Here is a 15,031-nt window from a genome sequence, read left to right as displayed (position 1 = left end):
AACCATTTAGAGCATCCCTACAGCATAAAGAGGAAGCGAACTTGGGCACAAAATTCACTCTACCTTTGTGAAAGTCTTGCTGGGGAGAATACTGAAAGGCCTTTTGTTTGTCACAGTCCAGGGCTCACCGGAGATTTTAGGTGGCTGGCAATCCATGTTTCTGTTTATACAATTCCAGCAAGGATTAAGGGTCTTTAACCAATCACAGTTCAGACATAGGTGGTGGTGGGAGCAGAGATTGTAACCAGGATGCCAAGGAAGTAGAGAGACAGAAGCCTTCTATCCTGGGTCTTGGATCCTGGGGCTTTCATGGATAAAATGTTGCAGCTGGAGTTGTAGAGGGTGTAATGACACACAAATTTTTGGTTTAATAATCTTCTAAAGTCATGCCCAGGGCTGGTTTACAGAAGATGAAAAAAGCTAATGAACCCTGAGGAGGACTGATCTGCAGCTGTCTTCAATAGCTTCCTTGAAGGAGGTCTTTTTTCATTGCATGTACAACCACTGCACGTTGCTGTTTTGAGCAGCTGTGTCTTTGCTGCTCTGATATGCTCATTACTGGAACTATCTCTTAAAATTCTGGCCAGCACCTGAAAAAATATTATTATTTAAGGTGACATTAACATCCAAGTTCCAGCCACAATTTTGAGCTGGGTACACCACAGTTGAAATAGGAGAGGCTGTCTGTGCCCTAGAAAGCTTATTTTTCTATCTGCAGACACTTAACTTTGAAAGAGGAAATGGGTGAAGGCAAGGTAGCTTTTTTTGAATTCAATGTGAGCTGGCTAGACAAGTCAGGGAGATTCTTAACAGGTGTGAGATTGCAGTAAGATTGGAACAATCTGGCAGAACCACAAAAAATCTGATTTTAAAATCCCAAACTTTTGTCATTCCATACTCAGTAGCAGAGCTAGGAGAAGTAGCTCGGGAATGGAGCATAAGACGGAATTTCAGCTTCTGTTGGTGCTGTGGCCACAAATTCTTGAGTACTTATGTGTACTGTATACCTATTTCACTGCTGGGCTTGACCCAGTATTTATACCTTGTGCTGCTGTATTCTGGAAACTGTTGGTCTTGCACTCATAGCACAATTTGCAAGGGACATGCCCAAGTGATCTAGAGTGACTGTAACTATGCTGGTGCAAGAATTTGAATTCAGACATTGAAGGGGCACATTCACAAAGAAAAAATTGCACTACCAACATTTGTTAACCAAAATATGATGACTAGCTTAGGGTAAGTGCTTAAGGCTGTCCTCTGTGCTAACAGGCCCATGCAGAGAAACTGGGTGAGCCCTGGGGTGAAAATTGCAAGCTGCTGAATGCAATGTTCAATACTATGGCTATATTTTTAGATTACTTCAAGTAAGGAGTCCTTTTGTCCTGCCAAGTATGAGGTATTGAGATGTTTTGCAAATATTACATTTTTTATATTTGTTTCTGTTAATATATTATTGGCTAGTTGGTATTTTGAATAAAAATAATAACTGTGAGAAGCTTTAAAAATGAACTCTTTACAACTGATCATTTAATAATAATTAAAGGCAGTGAAGGAAACTTGAAACACTCAGTAGTTTTAGAAGTAAAGCTGAGGAAGGTATCTTCTGAAATTCTCTAATCTTCTTATTGCAAAAACTGAGGCAGGGAATTTATCTTAAGCAATTGCTTTTGGAAAATTATCCTTGCTAGTAATTCCTTTTTTATTCACAGAATATCCAAAAGAAGGGGAAAGTTTGTGAAGGGAAAAAAAAAGAATATTGCAACTCACTGCTAGAGGCGTTAATACGACGCTAACGAACCGTAGCCTTTCCAGAGCATAGCTGGCAACATTAGCACCCATCTGTGCCGAGTGGGATGTGCAAGCAGAAGCCAGGGCTGAGCAGCCTCCACCTGTTTGCAGAAAGTAAGTGAGCACACTCTGAAGTTACTCAGCGCATTCGCTCTGTCTTGGGCAGGCTGGTGATGTTGTTACTACTGCTTTTCTGCTGTCTCATATCTCCTACTGCCATGTGCCAGCTGATAGGGGAGCTGTGACATACCACACCCCCACGGCCAGGAAGGGGGTCACATGGACTGGTCTCATCCAGAGCACTTTAAAGAAACTGATAAGCTCTATCTCATTTAACTTGGCCTTTGGAAGACACTTGTGGAAATTCCTGCAAAGGAGGTGACATCAGTTGTTGTCACAGCTGCTGTGTAAGTCTGCAAGGCTGCGTCTGTTCAGTATCTGCCTGGGGTGTGTATGCGTGTGCAAGTAGATATTGTTCATAGATTGCATTTAAATCAAAACCAGTCCATGTGAAGCTGGCAAGAACGTTCACTTGCTCAGAATAGGTGCATTACCATCCAGACTTGAGGCAAGGATGGAGGATGTAAACTTAATAAAGCACAAAGACAACCGGCTTTGGAGGGCTGGCGTGTACGTTTGAAACAAACCTTCTCCCTGGGGAATTCCAAGTGTTAGCATGTGGGACATACTCCAGCTGCTAGCTGCTCAGACTTAAAATAAACCAGGCAAAATCCCATATTCAGGTTCTACCAACTGAGGCAAGCTGCTATTGCAAATGTTTCGTCTCCCTTTTTCTTCTAGTTGGGTCAGAATGACAGCAAATATTTTTGAAAGGGCATTTAAACCCTTAATATTTCACACTGCTTTCCTTGTGCTTCTCTGTAGTGACGTGTTTCTCAACACAGTTGTAAATTTAGCAAAGAATCTGGTTTGTACAGGTTGAAACCCTCTCCCAGGAAGGCTGGAATTAAAAAACAGGGTGAGAAGGAGTATTTCTAGCTTGTGTGACAATGACATTGCTACCAACACTGCTTTCCTAATCCTAGGTGCTTTAAAAATCTCAGCATGACTTCATTTACAGAGAACTATTTGCCTTGTTGAACTGTGGAGACCCTTTTTCTTAAAGAGAAACACATGTGACTTAAGGATGGTTGCTTCTTTTTTCTTTCTTAACATATTGAAGAGGAAATAATTTAATGTGTCTGTGGAAGACTCCATAACAGGATTTCAGGGAAAAAAAAAAGATGTCTGGGAGTCGTATAATTGTTTGACAACTAGAATATGAATAACTTTGAGGAGGTCTGAAAATAGACTACAGTACTGTTTGCTTTGTCTTGTGGTTTGAAATTTACTTCAGGACTTTTAAAAAATTTTATTTTAATAACCCTCTGATTATAATTTATTTCCAAGGTATTGAGGTACTTGGGAGGGGTGGGAAACAATCAACTTAATGCAATCTATGCAAATAATGTCTAATTTTTTTTCAACAGTAACGTATGTGAAACTTCATTCATCAAGACTACTCAGTTTTTCTGTGATAAAACCTGTTGTGCAACGTAATACACAACATTTAGGAATCCAATGCTCTTGTTGCTGTCAAAGCATAGATAATAAACTCTACCAGTCAGCTTGAAAATTTTACACAAGTGACTGACATGACCAACCTTCCTGCTTCTTCTCTTCTACCTTTAGACACAGACACACAAATTCTTGTTCAAATCAACAGGCTTATCCAGGATATATTTATAAGGGTGAACTCTGCCAGGGTTTGGTTAGTCATATATAGTGCTGGGAATGTCTTTTGAAGGTATCCCGAACACTGTGACAGAAGTATTTGTCACTCAAACTATTTATAATTCTAGGAGTTTGGAGGGCAGATAGATGTTTATGCTTTTTCATATGAAATCACACTTAGGCCTTTTGCACAAAAGGCACTGGCCTTGCCTGTATGGACACATCAGGCAGATCTGGACCACTCTGTTTTTGCGAAATGCCATGTTTACACCCCAGACACATTTCTGGCTACTTGATTGACCTTTCTTTCTCACAGATGACTTTGTAGCTCTGTGAATGTCAGCTTGTTGTCAGCTGGACCTCTAGTTTCTGTGGATGATTGGAAGAGGCCAGTGCAGGGTACCTCAAAAAACGTGAAACTGTTGTCCATGTAGCAGATCTTTAAGGACTCTCAAGCTGAATAAAATGATAAGCTCTAGTGTTAACCTAATTTTTTTTTTTTTTTTTTAATGACATGTAAAATTATATTAAGGCCAGTTAGCCTTTGAGAAATACGACTGATAAGCATCACAGGCTTTTTTCTTTATTTTCATAGCCACCTCAAGCAATCAGTTTTGAGAGCTTCTTGCAATGTTTACGTGCAGGTTATCTTTTCCTCCTAGTCCTTCTTACGTCTCCTGAATTATTCTTAACTCCGTGTTTCTGGGAATCATGGGCAATGTATAGACACAACGCCTTCAGCAGGCACGCAAGGAATGTTATGAGGGTAGCAGGCTTCTGGTTTCCCTGGTCACTCAGAAGATTTATGTGCCAGTATAATGAGAATGAATGATTAGCTGTTGTTCATTGACAGAGACCTTGTGAGTCTGTCTATGCACAAGAGGTTTTGGGAGTTGATAACCTTTGTGCTTCAGGTTTTGTTTTGAATAGATAGAAGTGGAGAAAATGGTTGTTGGTAGATGTAAAACTGAACAAAGTGAAGGGTATTTACAGCCAAGTTCTGGCAGTAAAGCTGGAAACAAAGTTGGGGTATTTTCATTATTTTGGGACACAGCATTATAGAGTTACGAGATGCTCCTGCCTAGGATTTCAGTCTCTTCTATTTTTTAGGTCTCTGTGAGACACTGTGATGCACTGCAGCTTTGGTCTAAGCACCAGCCAAGTATAAAAGGAGGGGCCAATTTTGAACTCTGAAACTGAGAAGTCTCTAGGTCACTCTAAAGTTGCCCAGAGACAAGGCAAGTTAAAGTATCTTTTTTGCCATTCAAAAGCAAGATAAATTGTTCATAGACAGAACCACTATTACTACTATATAAGTTATTCACTTCAACACCTTTCTCATATCATATCAAGTTAATGACCATTTTGTGTGTCTGGTATACATCCAGAACCCCTGTTGTAAAGTCAAGGTTGTGTGAGATAACCCAGTTTGCATTAGTAAATGCTGTAGAACACTATATTATTTTGACAATTATCATAAAGCTGCATAAACCATACTTTTAAGATATTTTTTTCTAAAGGATAAGAAGTAAAAATTAAATACTGAACTCTGATTTTCAGATATATTACATACATCTCCCACACCTTCATACCATAATAGCAAATTATTGGGAACCTGAAAGATAAGAGCCATAATTTTTTTGCTTTTATGTACCTAAAAAGTAGCAATCTTCAGAAGAAACCTAAGTATTCTCTCTACTGCAACCACATTAATTCCAGAAGAAACCTCTGCCTTCTCTGGCATTTATGTTTTCCTAATATCCACTTCTTAAAAGTTTTGACTTTCTCAATGGTTCCAGCAGCTTCACATTATAAGGTTTTGAAGCTGATTTAAAATTTCACCATGCATTTTTGCATTTTGATCAAGAACTCAAACTGGGACTTAAGGGCTTATGTCCTATGCAGAAGTTACCCATGTGCAAAAACATTCTTCTGAAACATATGGGAAAGAAATGGGTGCCTTTACACAGAAGCCTGGAAGGTAATTGGAAATCACTGTGCTCCATTTTTCAAGAATAAGAACCATGAACCCTGCTCCTGGAATGGCTCAAAGCACGCACGGTTTCTCTCTGAAGGGCATAAACTCAGCGTTCCTGCGCGCACCTATGATATGGTGGTTGGAAAGGCATTTGGAAGCATTCCCTTAACAACAGTCACATCACTATCCTCCTATCTATTTGTGCTGGCTGCAGTGGAGACAGGGCATTGTTTACCCCTGTGCTGTTGTATAGCAACCCTGGGAGCTGGAGGCAGAGCTGTGTGTGGTGCTTGGGCTGGCCCCAGCCTTGTGTGCGCTGCGCACGGTACAGACAGCGATCCTTGCTGAGCTGGGCCCTGCTGCAGGCAGGGCAAGCAGCCACAACAGCCCTGTCCCAGCTCATGGTGCAGCCAGGGGAGAAGGAGAGGGGACAAAACTCCTGCTCGGCTTTCCTAGGTGTGTACCTGTGCCTCAATGACTTCATTCAGCTCTGAACTAGTAATGGAAAATCTTGCATGGCTACATCTCAATATATCATAGTCTGTGTTTGTAACTGAGTTGGCTTGAGTTAACAGTACCTTTAGAGTTACACTGCTTGCAAAACATGCACCACTAGCCAAAGAATGCCTTTTATCAAGATGGGTTAGGAATATGCAGTGCTTCCCTACAGGCATGTCACTACCTGTAGCTGAATTTAATAACACTATATTATTGTAGTGTGGTTTTTACTGGCTTTTTTTCTTCATTCTTTTGAATCTATTTACTTAATTTTCCTACCATCAAGAGAAAACCAGCTATGAATACTTGCAAAAGCAGGGTCAGATGGTGAGACAGGATTGAAAGAAGGTATTTAGATTCTTCAGATGGTGCTCAAGAGAGCTGTGGGCTCAGCTATGCTACACAGCCAAGTACACTATAGAGATCCCTGAGCTAATGCCATGATCGGAAGCTCTGTTAGTGTTGTTCTGTTCTCCCTGGGCTAATTAACAGAGGTGCCTCTCAGCATACCTAATTAGCTGGGTTCCTGCAGCATCCTCAGGGGCAGGGCTAATTAGCGTGGGTGCTTTGCTATACAGACAGGCTACATTGCCTCTGGGATCCAAGCTAGCATCCGTGCCCGGCATTGCAATGCACCGTGCAGACAAGCCAGTTTCCTCAAAACTACCTCAGGATCTCCTACAGCCCTTTGCTGTGTAGACTTGCCTGGTGCATTAATGAGACCCCAGAAGCTTGTGCAGGGAGAAGGATAGCAACCTGGGATGTGGGCTAGAGGGTAACATTTTAGGACACAGATGTTTCAGGATGAGTCCCAGATTCATTTGCTTTTACTTTACCTCTACTTCTTACCTTCACCTCTGCACCTACTTCTTACCTTTTTATTAAAAACAGTGTAAAAAGTAGTCACCACCTGTGGTAGAGGCAAACAAATAGGCCTGTATTGAGGCAAATGAAGTCTGAACCTGCTACCCTGCAGCTTGCTGATTTTTGCTTTTAGCAGCAAAAAGATAGTTATGAACTAACGAACTGAAGCATTTTTAAAGAGTGTTTCCCTATTGCTCTGGTGAAATAATAATGATAACAAAGTATTCTTTATGGTTTTACAGACGCTGCTCTCTCTAATCTTTAAATGCTTTGCAAGCATGAGTAAGCAGAGCTTCATACGAGCCCGTGATAAGGCAATACAATGATTCCCATAGTATGAGCAGTAAATCTGAGATGTGAAGACCAGCCAAAAGTAACTTGCAGTTATTGGAAAGAACGTGTCCTCCCTGGTTTAACTTATTCTTGCACCGTGCATCTCAGAATCTCCTTGTACAGACATTTTTCTTATCAGGACTGTTTTACCCCGCTGATACCAATTGATTGTACGTTCAGTTTAGCTGAGCTGACTTGGAAATGTTGCCTTGCACCATATGAGAGTTGCAAAAAGGTGGCTTATTATTCACAAAGGGGCTGTACACTGTAGAAAGCTGATAAACAAAAGATCCACTGTTTCTGTCTTCTGCTTACAGTATCAGTAGCAGCAGGCTGTGCTGATACCTTACCTGATAGCTCAGCCTTGCACAGAAAAACTGTGCCATTTGTGGCTACAAATTTTAGCTTCTTCATGGAGTCCTCAGGGGCTCAGAACCTCCCAGGAGCTCAGTGGGAGACTCTTCCCAATAAATAGAAAAGAGCTGTCAGAGACAGCCTGATGCACCTCTTAATCTTGTTTGACTTTATTCTCTTCATTCTGAAAACCTGGTACACAATGTTACAGCTATCCAATTTTCTCTCCTTCCCACAAGGAAAGCCTGTGGCTACACCTGTGCCATATCTGAAGTGATCTTGGGAGTGGTCTGCAGTCCTCACTGTGCCTTTCCTGTGCAGTGTTCTGGCTTTCTATAAGCTCAACCTCCTCTGGCAAATGATGGTGATGCCCATTTGTGAAAGACTCTCTTTACTGGGAGAACAGAGTGGGATGCATGGAAGTGGCCTGGCCAGGCAAAGGGAAGTGGCTGCAGGAGTTCCTTAGCAGCCATATGTGCTTGACATGCAGAGATCAGCCAAGAATGCACACCAGGAGGTAAGAAAGAATCGAGACAATCCCCAGCTATGTCTTTAAATGCAGCCTCAAGGATGGCCTCTGCTTCTCTCCCTTCCAATAGGGAGAAATGCTGTGAGACACTGAGCCTTTGCAACATTTCTCTAGAAATGCAGGAAGGAGAGGGGTCTCTTGCAGCTAAATCATCCTGTGACCAGTTCCACAGCCACCTACCAAACCCTGCTGTGGTGCAAAAGGAGCCCATCCTCCTGAGCTTCCTGCTGGGATCAGCTGTAGTTAGGTACAATGTCTGAGTTTTCAAACTAGGGATGAGCAAGACCTCCTAGTTAGAGCTCTGTGCAACACCCTTTTCAAAGAAATGACTTCTGGCTTTAATGGATAGTCGGATGCCATTAGTGAACAGCATTATTTACATGTATGGATCCTCCTTCTCAGAAATCCCAGAAACATTCCTGCTTGAGCGATGTGCAAAATAAATCTGGGATTAAAAAAAAAAAGCCTTCCGAGCAGAGAGGAACAAGAGACAAAGAGATGTGTGTCTCAGCAAGACTTCCACAGAGAAGCCTCAACATGTGTGCAAGGTGAAAAAGAATACCAGGGTGACGTCAGCGTTGGCTGGCGATGGGCAAGGGAGGGCTCTTTTCATCACAGTCTGGCAGAGAAACACAAGGCTTCAGCAGAGGGAGGAAGTACAGATCCTTACTGCAGAAATATAAATCCTTTTTTAATAAGTGACTGAAACGGTAGGAGCTCCTAAAGAAAGACAGCTTTCCTTCTCCTTGTGTCTTTAACTCTTTCCCTGCATGGTGGAATGTTGCTATTGCTTTCAGTTTCCTGCTTTACTCTCCTGTGCATTTTGGGGAAAGCGAGCAAGCCCTGTTACCTAACACAAAGAGGGCTCCAAAAGGTCAAAAATCAGTGCCAAGGCCTGCACCAGAAATACTGGAAGCCAGGGCAGTTGCAGAATGCCCAGTGGGTGTATGATCCCATGGGATCCACAGAGCAGGGCTTTTAAAGGAAAAGACACTCATGTTCTTATTGACGGTAATTTTTTCTTTCTTTCTTTTTTTTTTTTTCTTTTCCCTGAGGCTTAGGTTCCAGTAACAGATTCATCTTGCCTATTTTGAGAAATGCATTTAGTCACCTAAGCCCTGTCTATAGTCAATGAGGCTAAATAGGCATGTCTAGAGGACAATTCATGCCATGTGTGTTACTGTGGAGAGGTGGGGGTGGTGATGGTGAAAATAAGTGCCTCTGGGAAGGGTCTGCCTGCTCCAGTTGACCACACAAGAAGGCCAGGGAACTTTCTGAGGCTGTTTTTTGTCTGGCAAAAATTTGAGTATTGAAGTGCTGCCTATGGTTTTGATTTGGCTGAAGCAAGGAAGTGCTGGAAAATACAAGAAATAGGTTGAAGCCCTGAACATTAACCAGGCATCACAAAGGTGTAGGTAAGCATCCACACCTCTGAATAAAGGATGCAGATAAGGTAAACACTCATAAATCTAATATACTTGTACTTGAACAATTGCTAGCAAGACCTGAACATAAGATAGGAAATCAGTATTTGCATACTGGTTTTGATCTGTTACTGTTGAAATTGTGATCAGGTTTAGAAGCTATAACAATTTACAGAGAATATGACAATTACTTTGTAGTACAGATAAAACATAATGAATCACCAAGTGCCATAATGCAAAATTTTCCACTCCTGTTCTTATGTTTTATTCTGATATCTGCAACTCACCACTTTAAACAAAACAAATAGTTTTTTATTTACTTTGTGCCACAAAAGTCAAGGCTAGTTTTCATAGGAATATTTAATTTTAATGTCGAGATAAGAGTGACCAACCCAGGTTTTGACACAATTTTATCAGCGCAGTCTAACGTATAAATCTTGTTTCAATGACTCTTGCCCCGAATGGAAAGCAGGTATGCTAGCACAGACAGAGATTTCCCAGTCTAATGCATCCCAGATGATTCCAGTCTGGGCATATCTGTGCAATCTGAGACTGGCAACTGTGCCTTGCTTTCTGCTGTTTTTGTTGGAGCCAGTGGCCAGACGAGGTGCTCAGCACCAGGCAAGGCTGAGTCTGCTGGGCTCTGAGATGGTGCAGAATTCTGCTGAAAAGAGAAAGACTCATGAGAACAACTCGATTCTCTGCTTTTTCCAACAGTGGCTAATTTTAGCAAAACTGTCCTTAGCACTTGTGTGTGGGAGGGCAGACATTTCCTCCTTTACATGACCTTTGTATAAAACTAAATCCAGAGCAGTGATTGTTCTCCCCCTCCCCTATTTTCAAATTTCTGGAGACTCACTGGTGGGAAAAAAAAGAAAAAATAAGTATGGAAATATGTGGTTTGCGCAAAGGAGCAAATTTAAATAGGAAGCAATTTAGCAGAAAGTTTCTTGCTGCAACTTGAAACTATACCAAAACATTTGGTATAATGTCCCAGAGCTGTTTTCCTGCTGTTCTGCTCATGACTTGATTTATGAGTTCTGTGTGCCTAACAGGTAGAGCTCTGGGTTGGAACATATATTTTTGTTCAGGCTACAATTCCTTCCTGTGCCCTCTCTCTGCTTCTCCGGCTTCCCATGGCAGCAGAAAAATTAGGGCATATGTGTAAAGGTGCTGTTTTCTTCCTCGGCCCATTGTGCTGGCTGAATGACTCATAAACCAAACACTGATAAAATCAACTGACAGTTATTTAAACCTGAGGTTTCAGGTTAAGGAGTAGCAATGCAAACAGAGCTGGTGAGAGGCTGTTTGCAGTGCACGCGCTTGTGTGTTACATCCTGAGAATTTCCAAGGGCTCTTACACAAAGTTCCATAAAGCAAAATTATAAGATGATGTAGGGAGCCCATGATAAGGTGCCTGTCTTTGTGGTGCTATTGAGGTGTACCTGCTTCTTAGGTACCTCCCAAAAGCCTGCAGCTCATCCCTGAGCTCAGCAGAGTGAACACCTCTAGTTTTCCTTGCAAGCACCTTTAGTTAGTAACAGGATTGCTGGTAACTTGTGACTGCCTCCTGAAAAAGGAAGGTTTAGAATGCTAGTTTAAAAGACATTACTGTTGTGTAAGTACCTGCAATGAATAAAGCTGTGCCTGGGAATGTTCCCATCTGGGCCATGGTCTTCCCTGCCCCAACCCTTTAGAGCAATCTGGTAATTTTGGAAATTTTGGTCATTGCAGAGGCCACTCCAAGAGGCAGGCTGCACACAGGCACCCACTTCCAGCAGCTGAAGGAGGCAGCTAACACAGACATGGGCCATTTACAGGAGAGTTCTCAGATATGGCCACAGGCAGATTCCAAAATCTCATTCTTTCAACAGAGCTATATGAACTATGATGCTGTCAGAAGTGTTTAAATTTAGAAAATCTGGCCTGAGGGTGGGTTTTTTGTTTGTTTGTTTATTTTTGTTTAGTTGGATTTTGTTTGTTTGTTTCTATCTGATTCTATTCAACAACTTCTTTCCTGTAGAGAGAAGAGTTGCCTTTCTGCTGCTGAGTTATCTCTTTCTAGTCTTACTGCTAATAACTGATACAGATACCTGGGTAAGAAAACTCTTGTTGAGACCAAGACTGAAGCAGTGAAACACCAGGGAATATACAAAGCCAGCCAGCAGCAGACAGGAACCTTCTCAGTTCTTGTCCTTTCCTGTAGTGGCAACAGGAAATGGAAGAGCCTTTGGGATACACCCTCACTTTTCCTCTTCTTACCTTTATGTCAGTGTATCTTTTTCCAGCAGTTGCTCACCCTTCCTTGCCCCCAGAAATTTAAATATGCATATTTTTTCTAGGAAAACCTGAGATCTTATAATTGATATTATGTTTTATTATATTTTGTTAATATAGGCAGCAAGATGGCTTAGTTTAAATGTTGAAATAGGTTTTTTTTACATTTTCTTTCTGGTTTGTGGAGGTTTTTTCCCCCTAGAAAATCCATCCAAAACCTTTACATTAAAAGTGCCACTCTGGACAAGAAAAAAAGTGAGGTTCTACTTAGACAGTCTGTGGGTGTTTTAATGATGGATGGATTACTGCATTCATGTCATCCTCCTCTAGTGATTTTGACTAATTTTTCTTGTTTTAGGTGAAAGGTGGATTGGAGATTTATTTTTTTTTTAAATTCTGATCAGAAGTGTGGGATGACATTGAGAGGAATGGTTTGGTCTTCTGCCTATAGACCTTCTCCCAGGCTGTGATCTGTTTGCCTATATCAATTGGCAGCAGCAATTTCATTGTGTCAGCTACATTGCACTGAATTGTATATTCATTTAGGAACAGAGGGACTTTGATCATACTGACATGAGTGACCTTTAGGCTTAGTCTTTACTGGGGTTATTAAGTTAAACTGCTTAAAACCCTGGAAACATTTGTAAACAAGGTATATTAACACATAGAAATGTCCTAGAACAATTTAGAAATAGTATAATTAGTGTCTGGAGTAGCATACTCTCAGTACGTTTACAGTTCATTGTTTGAAACCAAGCTAATTAAGTCCAAAACTGGATACAAGAATTAATTTCAATCAATCACCTAATCTCCCATTACATGTTCACAGTTCATCAGAGGACTCATGAAAAATTCATAATTTCCAGGAATAGGAATTCTTAGAAAAAGCTGCTGTTGAACATTGGAAACTGCAAGACGAAACTTAATCAGGTCTTGTTTGTACAAGTCCTGTTTGGTCAATGCAATTACAAAATGTTCATTCCTGGTGTGTGAGCATGACCCAACTGAGATATGAAACTGGAGTTATTTTTCTGAAACCCCATCCCAGTGTACTTCACAGCTGTGTCTTTTTATCTTCAAGTGTTGTTTTGGACAACAATATAATAGAAACCATACAGACCTCCATCTCTAGTTGCCACCTGTAACACAGCAATGTCTGTAAAGTGATGCACAATCCTGAGTGCAGCTCAATCTCCTGACTTCCTCCACGTTACCTCTCTCATGTTTTGTACTGAATCTGAGTCAGCAGTGCCCTGGCAGCCAGGAGGGACATCTCTGTCCTTGGGGGCATCAGGCACAGCATTACAGCTGGGCAAGGGAGGGGATTGTCCTGCTCTGCTCTGGTGCAGCATCACCTTGAGTGCTGGGGGCAGTTCTGGTCATTGCAGTATGAAAAAGACATTAAACTATTAGAGAGTGAGCAAAGGAGGGACAAGAGAATGATGAAAGTCCTTGAGGGGAAGCCATATGAGGAGTGTCTGAGGTCACTTGGTCTATTCAGTCTGGAGAAGACTGTGGGGAGACCTCATTGCAGTCACAGCTTCCTCATGAGGGGAAGAGGAGGGGCAGACACTGATCTCTGTGGTAAGCAGAGACAGAACTCAAGGAAATGGCACAAAGTTGTGTCAGGAGAGATTTAGGCTAGCTATCAGGAAAAAAATTTTCACCCAGAAAGTGGCTGGGCACTGGAGCAGGCTCCCCAGGGAAGTGGTCACAGCCTGACAGGGCTCAAGAAGCATTTGGACAATGCTCTCAGACACATGGTGGGATTCTTGGGGTGTCCTGTGCAGGGCCAGGAGTTGGATTCGATGATCCTGATGGGTTCCTTTGAACTCAGTTACTCTCTGATTCTATTCACAATATTTTCAGGTGTTTTCCCAGAAACTGATCTTGCTTGTATTACCTTGCAGAAATTAAAAAGCCACAACTCTGGAAAGCAGACAAAGTCTTCATGAAAGTTCTCCGCACTTTCTTTGAATGATGAAGTACTTTTTTTTTTTAAGGCTTGTTAGGAAAACCTCTTCCCAAGGACTTAATAAAACTTTGTAATCTTCGGTCTGTGTAATGACAGATAGAAAGCAAAAACACTTTAATGACCAGGAGGTCATCAAAGTTACTTATCCAAATAAAGATCAATTGGATGAGCTGTGTTACATGGGATAAGTGATAAGAATAAGGTGCTCAGTCCAAGTGCTTTGAACAAGTTAAGTCATGCCTTCTTCCCCCTGCAGCATCACATAGTGGCTTCCTCTTCCAAAGTGTTGTGTTCTGGTTTTGTGCAGTATGAATTTCATAGGCCATTTTCTCTCAGTGGTGGGAAGGAATTTTTTGTGAAACTTAAGTTTGCTTCATAGGAGTCAAAGTTGTGTACAAAATTTCAGTCTGCTTTGTGAAGCAGTGGCAACAGCTTTAAGTGTAAGCAGCATATTTGTAGTGGACTGTAGTGATGCTGAGTAAGTGTGTCCAGAGAAAAGGACTTCCCCAATCTGGGACATATTTCTGGGACTCCCAAGAATTGTAAAAACATAGTAATAATTTTTTATTTGTGTACAACCTAGCATTGAAATACAGGAAAAGAGCAGAAGGAGTCAAGGTGGAGTGAGAGAGTTTGGTGCTTATGCCTGGTTTGACAGATAGCACATGTTCTCATAAGCCTAGTTTCTAAACCAAAGGCAACTTTGGATAAACAACAGATGATATCTAAATTTTCATTAATCTTGCTCTTTAATCTCTATTTCTGTGCCTCTCTTGAAACTACCTTTGCATGCTCCTCTAAAATATGTCTATTGTCTCCTTTCTGAAGTCTCCTTCTGACAGAAATGCCCTGAAGAAGTGAGTCAGTAAAATATTTACCAAAACTTCTCTAAATACCAACCATCTCATGGTGGGTAAATGCTGATGTAAATCAGTGTAACTTATGATAACTTGATTTATTTCATTATTTCAAACTGTTTATCGACATTTTATTACAGTACATTTGGAAACAGATTATGAAACCTTTCTAACAAGCTTGTCATGTGAATTTCCTGTGCAATCAGTAATTAATGATGGCAATATCTGAAGCAAAGCTTTCAAATTCTTTAGTATTTTCTAATCATATTTAGTACTAAATACTTTGGTTGGTGTTTCCTGCAAGTGAGATGCTGCAATTTCTTGCATTTACTATTACATGTTGCAAGTCACACAAAGCTTGGATCTGTTCACTAGCAAATAATATTGTCACCAGGATTGTTCTTTTTCATTATTCCACTT

The 15,031-nt window shown here is 41.2% G+C and overlaps 2 long non-coding RNA genes across 16 annotated transcripts in view; one reads left to right on the top strand and one right to left on the bottom strand.

Annotated features, from left to right (window-relative positions):
* Window positions 1-2,017, bottom strand: part of LOC139590113 (uncharacterized) — a 37,165-nt gene extending 35,148 nt beyond the window's left edge. For 4 of the 8 annotated variants that reach the window (XR_011679254.1, XR_011679252.1, XR_011679255.1 and 1 more), the window contains exons 1-2: window positions 1,768-1,850; window positions 64-590 (exon numbers count right to left, since the gene is read on the bottom strand). This is a non-coding gene — a long non-coding RNA (uncharacterized lncRNA). Of the gene's footprint in view, window positions 1-63; window positions 591-1,767 lie in introns of all 8 variants that reach the window. The other 4 variants (XR_011679258.1, XR_011679256.1, XR_011679261.1 and 1 more) reach the window with 2 other exon arrangements.
* Window positions 1,959-15,031, top strand: part of LOC139590100 (uncharacterized) — a 46,054-nt gene continuing 32,981 nt past the window's right edge. Inside the window, exon 1 of one of the 8 annotated variants that reach the window (XR_011679249.1) lies at window positions 1,959-2,195. This is a non-coding gene — a long non-coding RNA (uncharacterized lncRNA). Of the gene's footprint in view, window positions 2,196-2,220; window positions 2,236-7,797; window positions 8,067-14,552; window positions 14,664-15,031 lie in introns of those variants that run through there. The other 7 variants (XR_011679236.1, XR_011679240.1, XR_011679239.1 and 4 more) reach the window with 7 other exon arrangements.

This window comes from Agelaius tricolor, unplaced genomic scaffold (genome assembly GCF_023055355.1).
Source record: "Agelaius tricolor isolate 1412-34295 unplaced genomic scaffold, bAgeTri1.0.p SCAF_1, whole genome shotgun sequence".
In the NCBI taxonomy this organism is placed as follows: domain Eukaryota; kingdom Metazoa; phylum Chordata; class Aves; order Passeriformes; family Icteridae; genus Agelaius; species Agelaius tricolor.
This window is presented reverse-complemented; position numbering and strand designations above follow the sequence as displayed.